General features: G+C 38.4%; 1 pseudogene across 1 annotated transcript; it reads right to left on the bottom strand.

Moving 5' to 3' along the window:
• Positions 1-7,808: 7,808 nt before the first annotated feature.
• Positions 7,809-11,303, bottom strand: LOC309638736 (sperm-associated antigen 1 pseudogene; annotated as a pseudogene). Its single transcript has one exon. The product of its transcript is annotated as a sperm-associated antigen 1 pseudogene (transcript).
• Between the last annotated feature and the right edge of the window lie 8,701 nt (positions 11,304-20,004).

Below are 20,004 nucleotides of genomic sequence, written 5' to 3'. Positions count from 1 at the left end.
ATGGTTTCCTTTGCTGTGCAAAAGCTTTTAAGTTTCATTAGGTCCCATTTGTTTATTTTTGTTTTTACTTCCATTTCTCTAGGATGTGGGTCAAAAAGGATCTTGCTGTGATTTATGTCATACAGTGTTCTGCCTTTGTTTTCCTCTAAGAGTTTTATAGTGTCTGGCCTTACATTTAGGTCTTTAATCCATTTTGAATTTATTTTTGTGTATGGTGTTAGGGAGTGTTCTAATTTCATTCTTTTACATGTAGCTGTCCGTTTTCCCAGCACCACTTATTGAAGAGGCAGTCTTTTCTCTACTGTATATTCTTGCCTCCATTATCAAAGATAAGGTGACCATAGGTGCGTGGGTTTATCTCTGGGCTTTCTATCCTGTTCCATTGATCTATATTTCTGTTTTTGTGGCAGTACCATAGTGTCTTGATTACTGTAGCTTTGGAGTATAGTCTGAAGTCAGGGAGCCTGATTCCTCCAGCTCCGTTTTTCTTTCTCAAGATTGCTTTGGCTATTCGGGGTCTTTTGTGTTTCCATACAAATTGTGAAATTTTTTGTTCTACTTCTGTGAAAAATGCCAGTGGTACTTTGATAGGGATTGCATTGGATCTGTAGATTGCTTTGTGTAGTAGAGTCATTTTCACAATGTTGATTCTTCCAATCCAAGAACATGGTATATCTCTCCATCTATTTGTATCATCTTTTATTTCTTTCATCAGTGTCTTATAATTTTCTGCATACAGGTCTTTTGTCTCCTTAGGTAGGTTTATTCCTAGATACTTTATTCTTTTTGTTGCAATGGTAAATGGGAGTGTTCTCTTAATTTCACTTTCAGATTTTTCATCATTAGTGTATAGGAATGCAAGAGATTTCTGTGCATTAATTTTGCATCCTGCTACTTTACCAAATTCATTGATTAGCTCTACTAGTTTTCTGGTAGCATCATTAGGATTCTCTGTGTATTGTATCATGTCATCTGCAAACAGTGACAGCTTTACTTCTGCTTTTCTGATTTGGATTCCTTTTATTTCTTTTTCTTCTCTGATTGCTGTGGCTAAAACTTCCAAAACTATGTTGAATAATTGTGGTGAGAGTGTGCAACCTTGCCTTCTTCCTGATCTTAGTGGAAATGGTTTCAGTTTTTCACCATTGAGGACGATGTTGGCTGTGGGTTTGTCTTATATGGCTTTTATTATGTTGAGGAAAGTTCCCTCTATGCCTGCTTTCTGGAGGGTTTTTATCATAAACTGGTGTTGAATATTGTCGAAAGCTTTCTCTGCATCTATTGAGATGATCATATGGTTTTTCTCCTTCAAGTTGTTAATATGGTGTATCACATTGATTTGCTTATATTGAAGAATACTTGTATTCCTGGGATAAACTCCACTTGATCATGGTGTATGATCCTTTTAATGTGCTGTTGGATTCTGTTTGCTAGTATTTTGTTGAGGATTTTTCATCTATGTTCATCAGTGATATTGGCCTGTAGTTTTCTTTTTTTGTGACATGTTTGTCTGGTTTTGGTATCAGGGTGATGGTGGCCTCGCAGAATGAGTTTGGGACTGTTCCTCTCTCTGCTATATTTTGGAAGAGTTTGTGTAGGATAGGTGTTAGCTCTTCTCTAAATGTTTGATAGAACTCGCCTGTGAAGCCATCTGGTCCTGGGCTTTTGTTTGTTGGAAGATTTTTAATCACAGTTTCAATTTCAGTGCTTGTGATTGGTCTGTTCATATTTTCTAATTCTTCCTGGTTCAGTCTCAGAAGGTTGTGCATTTCTAAGACTTTGTCCATTTCTTTCAGGTTGTCCGTTTTATTGGCATAGAGTTGCTTGTATTAATCTCTCATGATCCTTTGTATTTCTGTAGTGTCAGTTGTTACTTCTCCTTTTTCATTTCTAATTCTATTGATTTGAGTCTTTTCCCTTTTTTTCTTGATGAGTCTGGCTAATGATTTCTCAATTTTGTGTATCTTCTGAAAGAACCAGCTTTTAGTTTTATTGATCTTTGCTATCGTTTGCTTCATTTCTTTTTCAGTTATTGCTAATCTGATCTTTATGATTTCTTTCCTTCTGCAAACTTTGGGGTTGTTTTGTTCTCTTTCTCTAATTACTTTAGGTGTAAGGTTAGGTTGTTTATTAGAGATGTTTCTTGTTTCTTAAGGTAGGATTGTACTGCTATAAACTTCTCTCTTAGAACTGCTTTTGCTGCATCCCTTAGGTTTTGGGTCATCGTGTTTTCATTGTCATTTGTTTCTAGGTATTTTTTAATTTCCTCTTTGATTTCTTCAGTGATCTCTTGGTTCTTAAGTAGTGTATTGTTTAGCCTACATGTGTTTGTATTTTTTACACATTTTTTCCTATAATTGATATCTAGTCTCATAGTGTTGTGGTCAGAAAAGATACTTGATATGATTTCAATTTTCTTAAATTTACCAAGGCTTGATTTGTGACCCAGGATATGATCTATACTGGAGAGTGTTCCATGAGCACTTGATAAGAAAGTGTATTCTGTTATTTTTGGATGGAATGTCTATAAATATCAATTAAGTCCATCTTGTTCAATGTATCATTTAAAGCTTGTGTTTCCTTATTTATTTTCATTTAAGATAATCTATCCATTGGTGAAAGTGGGGTGTTAAAGTCCCCTACTATGATTGTGTTACTGTCGATTCCCCTTTTATGGCTGTTAGTATTTGCCTTATGTATTGAGGTGTTCCTATGTTGGGTGCATAAATATTTACAATTGTTATATCTTCTTCTTGGATTGATCCCTTGATCATAATGTAGTGTCCTTCCTTGTCTCTTGTAATAGTCTTTATTTTAAAGTCAATCTTGTCTGATATGAGAATTGCTACTCCAGCTTTCTTTTGATTTCCATTTGCATGGAATATCTTTTTCCATCCCCTCACTTTCAGTCTGTATGTGCCCCTAGGTCTGAAGTGGGTCTTTTGTAGACAGCACATATAAGGGTCTTGTTTTTGTATCCATTCAGCCAGTCTATGTCTTTTGGTTGGAGCATGTAATCCATTTAAATTTAAGGTAATTATCAATATGTATGTTCCTATTCCCATTTTCTTAAATGTTTTGGGTTTGTTATTGTAGGTCTTTTCCTTCTCTTGTGTTTCCTGCCTAGAGAAGTTCCTTTAGCATTTGTTGTAAAGCTGGTTTGGTGGTGCTGAATTCTCTTAGCTTTTGCTTGTCTGTAAAGGTTTTAATTTCCCTGTCGAATCTGAATGAGATCCTTGCTGGGTAGAGTAATCTTGGTTGTAAGTTTTCCTTCTTCATCACTTTAAATATGTCCTGCCACTCCCTTCTGGCTTGCAGAGTTTCTGCTGAAAGATCAGCTGTTAATCTTATGGGGATTCCCTTTTGTGTTATTTGTTGTTTTTCCCTTGCTGCTTTTAATATTTTTTCTTTGTATTTAATTTTTGATAGTTTGATTAATATGTGTCTTGGCGTGTTTCTCCTTGGGTTTATCCTGTATGGGACTCTCTGTGCTTCCAGGACTTGATTAACTATCTCCTTTCCCATATTAGGGAAGTTTTCAACTATAATCTCTTCAAATATTTTCTCAGTCCCTTTCTTTTTCTCTTCTTCTGGGATGGGACCCCTATAATTCAAATGTTGGTGTGTTTAGTGTTGTCCCAGAGGTCTCTGAGATTGTCCTCAGTTCTTTTCATTCTTTTTTCTTTATTCTGCTGTGCAGTAGTTATTTCCACTATTTTATCTTCCGGGTCACTTATCCGTTCTTCTGACTCAGTTTTTCCACTATTGATTCCTTCTGGAGAATTTTTAATTTCAATTATTGTGTTGTTCATCACTGTTTGTTTGTTCTGAAGTTCTTCTACATCCTTGTATTTTCTCTATTCTATTTCCAAGATTTTGGATCATCTTTACTATCATTATTCTGAATTCTTTTTCAGGTAGATTGCCTATTTCCTCTTCATTTGTTAGATCTGGTGGGTTTTTGCCTTGCTCCTTCATCTGCTATGTGTTTCTCTGTCTTCTCATTTTGCTTAACTTACTGTGTTTGGGGTCTCCTTTTTGCAGGCTGCAGGTTCATAGTTTCCATTGTTTTTGGTGTCTGCCCCCAGTGGCTAAGGTTGGTTCAGTGGGTTGTGTAGGCTTCCTGGTGGAGGGGACTGGTGCCTGTGCTCTGGTGGATGAGGCTGGATCTTGTCTTTTTGGTGGGCAGGTCCACATCTTGTGGTGTGTTTTGGGGTGTCTGTTACCTTATTATGATTTTAGGCAGCCTCTCTGCTAATGGATGGGGTTGTGTTCCTGTCTTGCTAGTAGTTTGGCATGAGGTGTCCTGCACTGTAGCTTGCTGGTCATTGAGTGGAGCTGGGTCTTGGCATTGAGATGGAGATCTCACGTTTGATATTACATGGAGCTGGTAGGTCTCTTGTGGACCAGTGTCCTGAAGTTGGCTCTCCCACCTCAGAGGCACAGCCCTGACACCTGGCTGGAGCACCAAGAGCCTGTCATGCACACGGCTCGGAATAAAAGGGAGAAAAATAAGAAGGAAAGAAAGAAGAAGATAAAATAAAATAAAATAAAGTTATTAAAATAAAAAATAATTATTAAAAATAAATTTTTTTAGTAATTAAAAAAAAAGAGAAAGAATGAAGAGAGCAACCAAACCAAAAAACAAATCCACCAATGATAACAAATGCTAAAAAGTATACTAAAACAAAACAAAACAAAACAAAAAACGGACAGAGAGAACCCTAGGACAAATGGTAAAAGCAAAGCTATACAGACAGAATCATACACAGAAGCATACACATACACACTCACAAAAAGAGAAAAAGGGAAATATATATATATATATATATATATATATATATATATATATATATATATATATATATATATATATATCGTTGCTCCCAAAGTCCACCTCCTCAATTTGGGATGACTCGTTGTGTATTCAGGTATTCCACAGATGCAAGGTACATCAAGTTGATTGTGGAGATTTAATCCGCTGATTCTGAGGCTGCTGGGAGAAATTTCCCTTTCTCTTCTTTGTTCGCACAGCTCCCGAGGTTCAGCTTTGGATTTGGACCCGCCTCTGCATGCAGGTGTCCTGAGGGCGTCTGTTCTTCGCTCAGACAGGACAGGGTTAAAGGAGCAGCTGATTCAGGGGCTCCGCCTCACTCAGGCTGGGGGGAGGGAGGGGTACGGATGCGGGGCGAGCCTGCAGTGGCAAGAGGCCTGCATGACGTTGCACCAGCCTGAGGCGCCCTGTGTTCTCCCAGGGAAGTTGTCCCTGGATCACGGGACCCTGGCAGTGGCGGGCTGCACAAGCTCCCGGGGCGGGGGCGGTGTGGAGAGTGACCTGTGCTCGCACACAGGCTTCTTGGTGGCGGCAGCAGCAGCCTTAGCATCTCATGCCCATCTCTGGGGTCCGCGCTGATAGCCCCGGCTCGCACCCGTTTCTGCAGCTCCTTTAAGCGGCGCTCTTAATCCCCTCTCCTCGCGCACCAGGAAACAAAGAGGCAAGAAAAAGTCTCTTGCCTCTTTGGCAGCTGCAGACTTTCCCGGACTCCCTCCTGTCTAGCCGTGGCGCACTAGCCCCCTTCAGGCTGTGTTCACTCAGCCAACCCCAGTCCTCTCCCTGCGATCCGACCTCCGAAGCCCGAGCCTCAGCTCCCAGCCCTCGCCCGCCCCGGCAGGTGAGCAGACAAGCCTCTCGGGCTGGTGAGCGCTGCTCGGCGCCGAGCCTCTGTGCGGGAATCTCTCCGCTTTGCCCTCCGCACCCCTGTGGCTGCGCTCTCCTCCGTGGTTCCGAAGCTCCCCCCTCCACCCCCCGCAGTCTCCACCCGCGAAGGGGCTTCCTAGTGTGTGGAAACCTTTCCTCCTTCACAGCTCCCTCCCAGAGGTGCAGGTCCTGTCCCTGTTCTTTTGTCTCTTTTTTTTCTTTTTTCTTTTGCCCTACCCAGGTACGCGGGGAGTTTCTTGCCTTTTGGGAAGTCTGAGGTCTTCTGCCAGCGTTCAGTAGGTGTTCTGTACGAGTTGTTCCACATGTAGATGTATTTCTGATGTATTTGTGGGGAGGAAGGTGATCTCCACGTCTTACTCTTCTGGCATCTTGAAGCTAACTCCCCTTCCCTTTTAAGTCCTAGACCCCTACCCCCTTTTCCATAATCCAGGATGACATGTATACCTCCGTTTGCTTCACTGTCTTTGGAATCTCTCATTTTATGTGGATTCCCTGTAACTTCAAAATTAAATTTTATTTTCTCCTGTTAATCTGTACCATGTCAGTTTAATTATTAGGCCAGCCAGAAGAACTGGGTAGGGTAGAGGAAAATTTTCCCTCCCTGATAAACTGTTGAGGGGATTAAATTAGGTAATATATTTGAAGCATTTAATAGAATGCTTGGCATGCATTAGGCATGCAATAAAATTAGCTAGTAATATTGATAGAAGTAAAACCAAAGCAAATTTAAGATAAGAATTGCTAGGTGTTACAATCAGCAGCATATTGCCATATTGATGTTATGAGATTTTATTTGTGAGTGCTTTATATTCATTTCATTTAGGAATTACAGCCTATCTTTGAAAGGACCTTACACAAATTACAAAAAAAAAAAAAAAAATCTTAAGGGAGGATAGAGTCAGTATGAATAAAATCACATTTAATTAACATTTCCCCCCTTACCTAGTCCAGTGCTTTGTACATAGTTCACATACAAGTAATCCCTAATGAATAAATAAATAATGGAATGGAAAGATGAGTAGAAGTATGCATGCATAAATGAAAAGCACTCTGGATCATCTGAAAGATGCAGAAAGGTTATATTTTCAACATCTGACTTGAGCAGGTTGCCACATTTCAGCAATAGTTCTAAAGGGAAGGAAAAGTAGGACAAAAAAGAGAAATATTTAGGTATCTGCTTTTACTTCTTTCCTAAGGGAAAGAAAACATTTTTTTCCCCCGACATTAAGTGTGAGCAGAATTTCCTCTGTAGCTTGTGCTACAAAGGATAAAGATTCTAGTTTCTCCTGGTTTTGCCACTGTCTAGCCATATGAGCTTAATCTCCCTAGAACTTTGTATTCCTCAGTTGTAAAATGAAGTAGAACAAGAGTACTGACAAAGTTTCTTTTACCTTCAAATTTTTGTAATTTAGATAAAGGAGATTATTTAAAGCCACTGCATCAAGGAGCAGGAGGGGATTAGTTTATGAAAATGCAAGCTGATAAGTCAAATCTATTCTCCTGTAGTGGGATATAACTTTTGATTCTGAGATCCTGGCCACTGTTAATCACAAAGGATCATTCACTCCTTGATCAGCTGGAGGCAATGGAACTCAGACTGGATATGAACAGACTGACTTTAAATCTCAGCGCTTGCTACTTACTAGCTGTGGCCAGATGATCTCTCTGTTCCTCTTTATCCTCGTTTTGTAGTAAGTAGTAATAAATAGTATACACTTTCTAAGCTTGATTGAGGGGTTGAATGAGTTACTGTAATATGTGTAGTAGGAGTGTGGCACAGTAAGCACCAACAAATGTCAACTATTAATATTGAAGCTCAGACTTGGTTAGAGGAGTTTTCTAGAAGATGAATGGACAGCTGATTTGTCTCTGTAACTCTACCCTACTAGACACAGGTCCTTTGATGACAAAAGCTATGCCTTTATTTATTCTTCAGCACTAGTTGACAACCAATATATTTGTTGAGCTACATCTATGTCCCAGGCACTGTATAAGCATAGACAATGCATTAAAGAGCAAAATTTGTATGTGGACCATACCCTCAAAGAGCTTGAGTGGGACAGAAATTAACAAAACCATCCAAGTCAATGCTTAATTTCATTAATTTACTTAATTTGTTTTTGTTGTATAGTTACATGACTAATTATAACCAATTTTATGCTTATAAATATTTAAGAAAAACATAATAAAACAAAATTTTTAACAGGGATAGATATATTACTTGATACAGTTCATTGTTTTGCCTTCTGCCTTCATATTTAGTCTAAGAAAGCCAACCTGGTCTACATTCTTTAAGACAGCCTTGTGAACCTCTCTGACATACTAAAGCTGAGGTTTTTATTCATTCAAACACCACTATTCAGCACTGTTCCTAATACTGGGGATGCTTCAATGAACATAAAAGATCCCTATTCTCAAGAAATTTATATTCTACTTTGGAGAGACAGACAATTACCTAGAAAATAAATGAATACATAAATAAGTAGAACTATCTTATAGTGAAAAGTGCTTTGCAGGAAATTAAAAACTGGGTAAGTGATAATATGATAGCATATGTCTTGGTGATGGTATTAGGTTGAGTGATTAAGAAAAAGCCTCTTGAAGGAAGTGACATTTGAGCTGAAAGCTGATTGATGAGAAGGAGCTTTTCATGGCAGCCACTCATGGAGGAAGAGAATCCCAGGCAGAGGCAGTGATTAATGCAAAGGTCCAGAAATGGGAACTTAGCACGTCGGAGGAACAGAAAACTCAGTGAGGCTGGAATGTAGTGAGTAAGCAGGAGAAAAGAGCTTACAGCAGAAAGAGGAAGAATTCAAATCATCTAGGACTTTGTAAGATAAAATAGGGAGTTGAATTTTATTCTAGGTGAAATGGATAGCTATTGGAAGTTTTTAAGCAGGGGAAGGGCTATCTGATATGTAGTTTAGGAAGAACTTTCTAAAATTTAAGATGACTGTAAAGATTATAAAAGGGCAAAAAAAAGAACGGAAAGCATTAGGAAGTTGTGTCAGTGCTTCATACACCAGACAATGGTGGTTGCTGAGGAGATTTTAAAAATAGAAAGAGTTAGGGTTTATTTTAAAGGTAAGGTCCAGAGGGACTCCTGATACATTGGATGTAGTAGGTAAGGAAAAGAAAACAAACAAACATAATTTTTTTTTTTGTAAATTAATAATCACAATTTATTTAATAATCATTTCATATTATAGACTTAAGTGTTACATTTCATCTTAGAGGCCTGTAATCCACAAGTAGTATAAAATGGGATTTATATATATCTTAGCAGGAAATAAAAGTGATGTAATAATCACTGTTAATGATTTTCACTTTTAAAAATGAACTGTAAAGAAATACATTTCTATCAAACTTAACAGGACTCCTTCATAGCCCAAAGAAGTGTAATTTAACTCAAAATTTTAACAAGTAAGTTATTAAAAGAAAATGTATAATATAAATTAAAATGCATCTTAACAAGTTCCAGATATACTTATTATTAAATATAAAGATGTTAGCTCTGGTACGTAAGAAAATATTTACAACTAATAAAAAGCAGACTGTAGAATATATGTGTTCTATGTATAAAAATAAGTAAAATATTTTATAGTCCAGACCAAGGGACCTTTTCTAAGCCAGGTTTTATCCATGCAACTCTATTATAATACCATCTCATTAGCATTACTGGAACATATACATGCATGGAAGAAATCTAACAATAATCTTTATTTAAAGTTCATACTGCCTTTTGAGGGCCTGCACATCTTCTAAAGTAAAATGTTTGTTTGGTGTGTCTGAGAGGTCATCAAAGAGCTGTTTAATCTGCTCCTTTTGGCCCTTGCTAATCAAGATGTGTCAACATCATCTTAAACCTTTCTGCTTTACTCAGATATAAAAGATGCTGATATACCAAAGAAGGATCTTTATCAATAAGATTATTTTTCAGAGACTGGATGAGGAGCAGGAATGTATCCCCTTCAAGTTTGTTACTCAACGACACTGGCAAGTCTTTCGGTTCAGTGATGTCTAACAGGTGTGCACAGGCTTCTTTATCTTTCCTAGTACTGACAGCGTTTATAACCTGGCCAACTTCGTAGGCATTGTTAGGCTTGGGGATTGGTAGTTTCTCATAGAATTCTCGGGGCCCGTTGCTTGTGTCCCCCTTCTCAGAAGCACGGGAGTCAGTGGAGACGTCCTCCGAGGTCCTTTCAGGCTGCTCTTTACGGCCTTCATTCACCTCTTGAATCTCAATTTTCCTTCTCTCCTTTTCTTTGTTGAATGATGCTGCATTATCCTGAACATGCAGGATTCTGGTGACCTCTTCCAGTTCCATTTTTGCCTCAATAATATTTGGGTCTAGTAGGAGAACTTTATGGAGATCATTTAAACTTTTCTGATAATTCTGGAGTCCTTTGTGAGCAAGAGCTCGTCTATAGCATGCTGTCACATTGCTGAGATCTATCTGAAGCGCCTGGTCACAGCCCTGCTTTGCCTCTTCAAACTGGCCCAGCTTCAAGTAACAGAGGGCTCTGTTTGTATAAATGGCACATTCCTTGTTGTTAATCTTTAAGCATTCACTGTATTTACTAAGGGCATCTTTATAGTTTTTGTCCTTTACACATTGATTTCCTTCTTCTTTAAGGGTTTTAAACATTTTTTCATCTGTGATGCCCGGTTGGTGATGGCTGCAGGAATCTCCCACTTGGTCTAGGGGCGTCTCTGCCACAGGCCGCCAAGCTCGCAATGGTGCGGAAGTGGGCACAGCAGGAATGGGCGACAGCTTCTCCTGCCAGCTTGGTCCATCCAGGGCCATTAAAATTTTTGTTATCCTGTTAACACTGTCATTTGCTATCTGGATTCCGCAGTCTATTTGCAACACTGTTTTATAATCCACATAAGCTTTCTGATACTGCTCTAAAGTTTCATAGGCCATTGCTTGTCGAAGAAGAGGCTTGATTGAGAATGGATGAAGTTCCAGAGCCCTGTTACAGTCTTGAATGCAGCCCCTGCAGTTTCCGTCTTTTAGGTAACATGCTGCTCTATTTGAATATAAGATACTCAGATCATCTGCACTTCCACTTCCTGCAGGCTCCAGCTGCGCGATCGCCGCCGAGTACCTGAGAGCCGCCTCGGCGAACTGCCGGTTTTTAAAGAGCTCGTTACCCTGGCTCTTCAGGCCGGCGGGGCCTACCAGGGGGGCGGACGCCGGCGGCGGCGGCGGCGGCGCGCCACGTCCGGGGGACGCGCCGGGCCCAGGGGGCGCGCTGGACGCGGGGTCCTTGGCGCCCCGCCGGCCGCCCGGGTGCCCACTGGCGCCGCCCGCCGTCGCCGGGGCCCGCGGCCGGTTCCGCTTGTCCGCGCCGGCCTCCGGCGCCCGGCCCCGCCGCGGCGCGCCCCTCTCCGGCCGCCCGCCGCCCTCGCTCTTGCCCGTCAGCTTCTTCTGGATGTTGCCTATGGCGCGCGGCTCGGCGGCGCGCCCGGCTGGCGCCGGCTCCGCGGCCTCTGTGGGGAGTGGATGCGGGAAGTGAGCGTTTGCCTCCAAACAAACATAATTTTGAGAATTTTGGCTCGAGAAATGAGACAGAAGGTGGTGTTATCTAATCAGGTAAAGACTTACTGGAATAAGAGAAGGTTGAGTATATCAACCAGATGTTGACAAACTTTCTCTAAAGGACCAGATAGTAAGCATTTTAGTATTTGAAGACTATACAGTCTCTGTTGTAACTACTCAAATCTACCACTGCAGTGTGAAACAAGCTATAGACAAAATGTAAAAAAAAAAAAAAAATGATGTGGTTGTGCTCCAATCAAATTTTACTTAACAAAATTATGTGGAGGGTCAGATTTTAGTTGTAGTTGTAGTTTGCCAACAGATGGTGTAGACAAAAAATTTTGTCCAGGTCCTGTTAAGTTTGAAATGTGTCTCAGACATCCAAATGAAAGTACCAAGTTGGATATTTACTACTGGAGTTCTGAGGAGAGGTCAAGACTTCAGGGTGAGATTTGGGGTTTCTCAGCATTTAGAATGTGTTGAATTTGAGCTGCAATGTTGAGTGTACAGACAAAGAAAAAAAGGAGACTCAAGGATAATGTATTGAAACACTCCAATATTTGGCCTTTTGAGGTAAAAAAGGAGCAATCAGAGAGACAGGAGGAAAAATCATCATAATTTAGTGTCAATGAAACAAAGAGAAGAAGTGATTTCCAGAAGTCCTGTGTAGCCATCCATGTTGAAAGCTGCTAAAAGATTAAGTTAAGGGTAAAAATGAGGCTATTTGATTTAGCAATGTGGAGGATATTTTGATGACTAATAGTTGAATTTCTGTGAAATGTGAGAAGTGGACATAGCAATAAAAGACAATTGTTTTACAAAGTTTGGCTGGGTAGGGGAGTAGAAAATTTGGGTCACAGTGAAATACGAGCTAAAGTGATGGCTTTTCATTTAAGAATGAATGATGATAGAACATGTTTATTAGTTGTTGGGAATGAGTCATTGGAGAGGGAAGAACCGAGGTAGGCAGAAGAAAAAGAGAATACATGTAAGAATTCAATTCTGCAACAAGGAAAGATGGGCTCAAATCCAGAACACAAGGGGGTGAGGACTGACTTTGTCTCAGAATCTGGAGATTTTGGATAATTCACTTCTCTTCCTTCTTCTGGAAGCCTTATTTAATAGTTAGTGGTGTGCTAGAGCCCATTTGAATCAGCTAGAGAGCACCAGTGTAAGATATCTAGGAATTTTAACTTTTGATAACTTGAAATTGGCCATGCTGTGAGTATTTACTACAGAGTAATAAGCAAATCCTACAAATCAAGACCTTTTTTTTTTTTAAAGAATGTGAGAGCGTTGGACTCTTAGTCCCCTGACCTTTGTATCTGGAGACCATTACAGGGATTCCTTTGAGATGTCTTAATACTGAAGTTTCCATGTTAAAATCCCGCTATTCTAACCATTGTGAGCTATTGCTAGAAACTGGTACAGAAAGAAACTCTGAAACCAGCATATGAACTAGGACTCAAAGCACTGACTCTTCATAGTTAACTGGAGTGTTTTCAATATAAAGGGGACCTTGAACCTTAAAAAAAAAATCTGAACTATGAAAATCTGTCTGGAATGAGGTTTAATCAGATGCCTACTCTCATGACAGTTTTATTCTTACTCAGTGCCTGGATTTTTGACTTACAATTGGCCCATGGAATCAAAGTTCCCTTCTTGTGTTGTTCAAATATGCGACTTCCCGTTGGTTACTGATGCTGACCTTTTCCCTGACCCTAACTCCATTTGGCTTCCCAAGCAAGGTTTGGGCAGTGGGCTCATGTTTTCTCAGTAGTGATCCCTGTTTTTATCTCTATTTGGGCTTTGCAACTCCCATCAGGATGCTGATAACTTATTATGAATTAAATGTGTTTCCCCAAAATGCATATGCTGGTTTCCTGACCTCTAGTATGATGGCATTAGGAAGTGGCAGCTAAATAGGTCCTGAAGGTAGAGCTCCTATGAATGGGATTAGTGCCCTTAGAAGAGACTTGTAAGAGTTTGCTAGGAGAATGGAAAGAGAACATGGTTGTCTGCCAAACAGGAAGTGACTTTATCAGACACCACATCTGCCCAAGCCTTCATTTTGGACTTTCCCGGTTTGAGAAATGTTAGAAATAGATGTTTGTTGTTTAAGCCACCCAGTCTATGGTATTTTTGTTGTAGCAGCCCCAAAATGATTAAGACTCAACCTATACAAACAGTGTATGAGACCTAATTACCCCATAGAGCTTCTGTTTTATAAATGGGAATAATGGTTATGTATGTAAGGCACATAGAAATTCAAGCTTATTTTCATTTTTAATTACTGTAAAACAAACCAGAAACTAATTGCTACCAAGTCTTCAAACTTCATAAGTGAAACTCATGCCAGAATAAACAGATGGCCTCCAAGCCTCCTTCAAGAAGCACATCCCACCACAGTCAGGACTCGGTGGCATCCAAGTATGTGCCATAAGGGAGCTTAAAAGGCGACATTTGGATCTGCAGTCCTGCACATTATAGGCTCACATGTTTAATAGGATTGGCATGTCCTGTGCCTCTAAGTCAATTATGCTTCTAATAGGATAGTGGGGAGAGGTAAATTAATTCTCCTGAAAGAACCTCATTCCTCTAATTTTTAATAGTTTTCCCTAAGATTTCTCCCTGACTAAATACCTGGTTGAGATAGAGAATAGTGCAGTTTGGGAAGGCAGATATTTTATCTCTTTTCTCTTCTTCAAAATATCATTAGATTGCAGAGTTCAAAAACTGTGATGCAAATATAAGTAATTACTTATAATAGTAATTACATATTCATGATCCCATTGGTTAGACACTGTGATTGGACAGTGAATAAAATGTCCCTGCTCTAGGATCATTCTCCATCATTCTACTAACTAACAGTCTTCAGAAGTGGTGAAAGAAATGAGAAAAATTTTTTTTCTTCATTACTTTTATTTTCACTCTTTTCATAAGTTTTCTCATTAACCAAGTTTACCAAGTTTATTTGCAATTTTATATTACTTACACTATTGGAGAAATGTGAAAATTAGAAGTAATGGCAAGAAAGACATCACCAGGCTAGGAGGCAAAAGAGACTTGGAACTGGAAAATCAAAACAGGTCACAAAGATTGTATTTACTTTCATTGATTCTGTCTCGTACTTTCTTGGTGAAGGACTAGAAGTCTCTAAAGAAATGTAAGTACCTATGGAATTATCTTCTTTTTAAAAATGTTATTGATCTTATGAATAATAGCACCTTATATTTGTACATGGCTAGCATTATACAGTATATGTCCACATGTATTACATGCATTGTGTGCATTACATTTCCATTATCTTTATTTTACAAATGAGGAATGAAACCCAGAGATGAGGAACAACTTGGCTTAAGTTAAACAGACAATGAAAAACCAAGAGTGAAGTCAGTTCTTGTCAACCTGATTTCATTCCTCTTTCCTTTAACTAACAAACTCTAATCGCTTACATCGATATTCATTTATTAATATAGTTAATAGTAAAGATTGAAACACATCCTGTACCCACTCTATGCTAGTACTGGGTGTATAGTGGTGAATAAAACACAAATTGTCCTTCCCTTATTGGGACTTAGAGCCTAGCTGGCTATAGAGGAAACAGTAACAAAAAAATGTCTAAAAAAATAACAAAACATGTAAGACAAGTGTCATAAAAAATGAGCAGCGTGCTCTTAGACAAAGAATATGGGTATGTCTTATTTGAGGTGACAAATAATAAGTGTAGGTCTCTCTAATGATGTGAAATTTAAGCAGAAACATAGGAAATGGAAAGGGCCAAGTATATGAAAAGTGGGAGAAAAAATATTGCAGGCCAAAGGAACTTGTGTCAAGGAAACGGTTTGATATGCTTGAAAAACTAAAAGTTTGCCACTGCAATGAAAATGGAAATAATGAGTGAGAGGATGTCAGGAGAAGTTGGAAACGTGGTCAGGGGCTAGAAGAAGGAAAGCATTGCCGGTCGTGAAAGGAGTTTACATTTTATTCTAGGTTCACTAGGAAGTCAGTGTATTGTTTCCAGGAAAGAATGGCATCATTATTTTATGTGATTCTCTTAACAGTGCTGGTAGATAAGTAAGACAAGTATTATGATGGCTGGTGGGCTAGAGCATGAAAAGATGCAGAGAGCTTAGGTAACTTGCCAGAGTTATACAGCCCTTTAGTCACAAACTTCTCATCCAGGTTTCCCTGCCTAGCCTGGTGGAAATATCCGTGATAAATTTTAAGATGAGAATGGGTACCTCATGGTTTAAAAATAGGTAAACAGTTTCTGAAACTCTACTGTCAAAATGCATAAGTCCTGAGCAACAGAGAAAAAGCCAACTTTCAGCAGTGGATTGCAGTTCTCTTAGCTTTAGAGAGTTTAAAACCAAAATGCTTGTGTGGATTTTTGGCATTGGACACACTGTTTATAAGAATTGTCATTTTTTAAAAAAAAGAATGCGTAATGTTTAATACAGAAGCTTTATCCACTAGTTAGTATCATGAGGATTAATTAGTTAAAGCTGCACAAATACTTTTAGAATAAAGACTGCTAACACGTTAATATATTATGTTCTTGCTGCTCTAAATCAGACATGCTGATATTGGAATTTCTTTAGAAACCTTTCACATACCTAAAGTAAAATTTTAGATTTTCTGCTTTTGTTTGTTGTTGTATCCTATAACAGTGTCTGGCTTAAAATTAGTGCTCAGTAAAATTGTGGGCCATGAAATAAATTAAAATATGACTGCATAAACCCTTTGAAAAATGTGATTATGAAGATACTGATTATTTTGAATTTAATTGCATTTTATGTCAATGGTCATGTCATTTATACTGTTAGTTCTCTGCATATAAAGCAGTGAAAATTAACTGAATATAGTGTATACATGTGTGTGCATGTGTGTGTAGTTTATTCATCATATTGTGAAAGGGTGGCAGCATAGGGGGTCAAAATGTCAGTGTTCTATTCATTGCCCTGTCTCACCACACATTAATTTATAAGGTCAAGAAGATAATCTCTTTAGAGCAGTCTTTAGAATGTTAGGATATACATTTCAAATGTTTTTAAACACGGAGATCATATAGCATAAGGACTTTATTCTTGTCTTAACAAAAGATTTGAAATCCTGGTCACTCTATCCATGATAACTCCCCAGTTATTCTCCATGTAATTCCTGTGCTTGTTTCTTTCTTGGCAATGATGCAAGCTATAATTGAATCACTTATTTGTCTACTTCCTGTCTGTCCCAGCAAAGTATATGTTCATGAGGACAGGAACCTTGTCCTTCTTATCTTTCACTTCAGAGACTCGCACAGTGCCAAGGCTCAAGGTGCTCCATAAATATTTGGAAAATGCGTCAACGGGTTAATGAGTAGACTAGGTTCAGATATGTAACTAAGGCTTCTGTTCTGTAAATCCTCATACCCTTTCCCTTTATTCTTTACATCATTTGTTCTTCAACAAATATCTTTAAAAAGGCTTTATGTATCAGATACTGTATTAGGCTTTGTGTAGCAAAATGGAAATAAACATAGTCTTTGGGGAAAACAGCCTTTTAAGGGAGGCAGGACCAAAATAAGAAACACGCATAAATAAAATAGTCATAAATTATAATAATAGCATATGGTAGCCAAATTGGGTACTGATGTATAGGATAAAGAAGGACATGGGAGTCAAGAAAGATTTGGATGGAGAACATGAATGATTTATGAGAGCCTGGGAATGAGGTCAGGGGTCAGTAAGAGACTCCAAGAAGGGACAGTCTTGGGATTTCAGAGGAGCATAAAGGAAGAAAATGAGGCTGGAATGCAGTGATCGATAAAGAAAGTGAAGCATGGTAAGTTTGGAGAGGTAGAAAACTATCAGATAGGATTGCCTGATAAAATATAGGGCAACCAGTTGAATTTAAGATAAATAGTAATTTTTTTTGTATAAGTATGTCCCAAATATTTTGTGAGATATACTAAAAACTTAATTAGTGTTTATCTGAAATTCAAATATAACTGGGCATTTTATATATACAGTTGACTCTCATTATTTATAGATTCCATATTTATGAATTTATGAATTTGCCTCCTCGTTAACATTTATTTGTAACCCCCAAATCAATATGCGTGATGTTGTCACAGTCATTCATGGACATGTGCAGAGAATCAGAAAGTTTAACTCACCCAACATGTACTGTCCTAGCTGAAGTCAAGGCAATGCTCTACCTTCTTATTTGAGCTCTCATACTATACATGTGTCCTTTTCATAGTCTATTTAGCACCACCTATTTCTTGTACATTTGTGCTTTTGCTGGTGATTTTTCTGTTCAAAGTGGTCCCCAAGCTGAAGTGCTGTCTATTGTTCCTAAGCCCAAGAAGATCATATGTGCCTTAGGAGGAAAATATGTGTGCTAGATAAACTTCTCTCAGGCATGAGTTACATTGCTATTGATCATGAGTTCAAATATTAAATGAATCAAATATATTTATGTATATTTAAACAGAAACACACATAATACAAGATTATGTGTTGATTGGTTGATGAAAATGTTCCAACCGGAGGCTCTCAGAAACCTAACCCTCCATTTCCCCAGGAACAGTGGTTCTATATTTGCTAATTCAGTGTTGTTGGCAATTTTATACAACATAAGTACTGTGAATAATGAGAATCAACTATATATCCAGCATATATATGTAAATATATATACACACGCACAAGTGGACTGAATATATATCTATGTGTGTGTCATATTTATTTACACTTATATATTTTATATAATTTATAAATGTCTAAAACATAAAATTTTGTAACATATGTAAATATATATATATTTGTTACATATATAATTCTTTTCTTAATCTGGCAACCTGAGATACCATGCAGAGCCTTTTAGACCATGGTTGGTAGTTCAGATGTCATTCTATGTTTCTATGTTCAAAAAGTCTCTGCAGTTTTTTCAGCGAGAGCTTAAAAATGGAGAATAAGTTGAGAGAGGGTGAAATTTGGAAGCAGGGAGAGCAATTAAGTGTCTATTGTGGTAACTGAAGGAAGGACAAGATAAACTGATTTAAAGATAAACTGGTAAAGATAAGAAATAATAGACATTTTTGAGCTTAATTTTGAAGGTAGAATAAGACTATGGGCAAGCCACACCAGCCCCCTCGATAAACATGAACAGCCATATGCGTACACATGAGTGGATAGATTGGAGTGAAGGTTAAAGATGGAGGTAGTATTAGCTATCACTTTAGTGGGTCATTAGAAGAACGAAATGGGATAACACATGTAAAGAGGCTGGTGTAATTTATACTTATGGGGAATATGCGGGAAATCTAAATGCATTCTCCCACTGTGCTCACCACTCCACAGACAAATCTTATGTTTTGCCATAAATATTAGTTGAAAGGATTTTTTTTCAGAAAAATGAGTTTCCAGGATAGTTATTTTTAAACAGTTCATATGACATTGTTTTAGCATCAACATAGTTTTCATATCCATGAAAAGCTGCCTGCAAGTGAATTGGATGCTCGCTTAGGTTTAGCGGTATAGGCATATATTTGTCAACTGTCCAAAGCTTTCTTAGTATTCCACAGGAATAAACATATAAATATTCAGATGCTCCTGTTCTTGGCCAGCATTAGCAGCATAAGGCACCAAAGCCTGCCATGTGATCCAAACCTTGTAGTCTTTAATTCAACACTAATGGCTGAGACATAAGAGCAAACACTTGTTCATGTTCCAGGGTCATCTGCTATGAAATCCGCTTGGCAGGTCAAGTTGGAGAAAATGTTGACACAGAAAATGTTAAATAAAGGTTTGCTTTAAACCTCCATACTTCATAGGGCTTAAGTTGTTTCTGGTTTATGAGTGATAAATACTGCAAGATCAGATGTTAAATAGACCCTCCCATTTCTAGCAGGCAAATGTTGGAAGAGTCCAAGGAATGTAATGGAACGCTTTCCAGTCTCAAATGTAGGGGATAAAATGTTAGAAACCAGATTGTATTGGTTTGAGATTAGCTCTCATGTTAAATGAAATGGTTTTCCTGAATTAATTAATGAAACAATAGAATGCATACACATTATTTATTCAAATCGTTTGTATGTATAAAATGCATAGTTTAGTGTAATGCAGTTTTGAAACATTAAGATAGAATGGCACAAAGAAAAAGACAGGAGGAAAAAAACCCTGTAATTTCTAAATGTCTGCTCAAAGTTCTCTCAATAAGAAATCTGTAACTACTCAAGGAAAAAAGAAAACATCAGTCATGTCTACTAATTTAATGATGTACGCAATCAGTAGAGTCAGAAGGAAAAAGAGTCAAATTCAGTTTGTGGTATGTGCATATGGGCACACGCACGTGCACATACATAGGGATTGAGAAAGTATGGTTGGGGAAGGGGGTGGCAGGTTACATTTCTACCTGAGACATGGAATGCTGATTTTGTTGGCACCCTGTCTCATAATCTAGTATTCAAGTCCAGATCAAATTTCATGCAAAGTGATTCCATCTTCATAAATAAAAATGTGTCACCAGACTTAGAAGGGCAACAGTATTCTCTTCAAGCTTTTGGCAAGGATGTTCAACATTTTATTTGAGCCAGATGGACCTGATCAGCAGATATAGTGTCACTCAGAGTAAGTTTGTGTGTATTCGAGGAAAAGGGAGGAAAGTGGCAAGACATAACCATTGTTAGGCACAGATATTTGTACACCCAAGAGTCTAGGAATGCAAGCTTTTTAGCTTCTTCTGATCCTCTCTT

This window comes from Balaenoptera physalus (assembly GCF_965194825.1).
Source record: "Balaenoptera physalus genome assembly, chromosome: 11".
In the NCBI taxonomy this organism is placed as follows: domain Eukaryota; kingdom Metazoa; phylum Chordata; class Mammalia; order Artiodactyla; family Balaenopteridae; genus Balaenoptera; species Balaenoptera physalus.
Note: the sequence above shows the minus strand (reverse complement) of the source record. Positions and strands in the feature narration are given on the sequence as shown.